At 56.6% G+C, this 235-nt stretch overlaps 1 protein-coding gene across 1 annotated transcript in view; it reads right to left on the bottom strand.

Annotated features, from left to right (window-relative positions):
• Window positions 1-235, bottom strand: part of EMH_0088310 (uncharacterized protein) — a gene marked incomplete at both ends in the record, with an annotated part of 2,200 nt that overhangs the window by 955 nt on the left and 1,010 nt on the right. The window lies entirely within an intron of this gene.

Raw genomic sequence — 235 nt, 5'->3', positions numbered from 1 at the left:
GAGGCAGAAGTGGATCTTCTGCTGCTGTTGAGAGAGCGCAATCATGGTGTAGTGGTTGCTGCTGCAGCAGCAATAGCAGCAGCAGCAGTAGCAGCAGCAGCAACAGCAGCAGCAGCAATAGCAGCAGCAGCAACAGCAGCAGCAGCAAAAGCAGCAGCAGCAGCAAAGATTACCTCAACGATACGGAGTGTGAGGGTGCAGGGTGCTGGCGTTGCTGCTGCTCCTGCTGCTCCTC

This window comes from Eimeria mitis, genomic scaffold (assembly GCF_000499745.2).
Source record: "Eimeria mitis Houghton genomic scaffold, Emh_scaff6618, whole genome shotgun sequence".
In the NCBI taxonomy this organism is placed as follows: Eukaryota; Apicomplexa; class Conoidasida; order Eucoccidiorida; family Eimeriidae; genus Eimeria; species Eimeria mitis.
The sequence above is the reverse complement of the archived record's forward strand: the minus strand, read 5'-3'. Positions and strand labels throughout refer to the sequence as shown.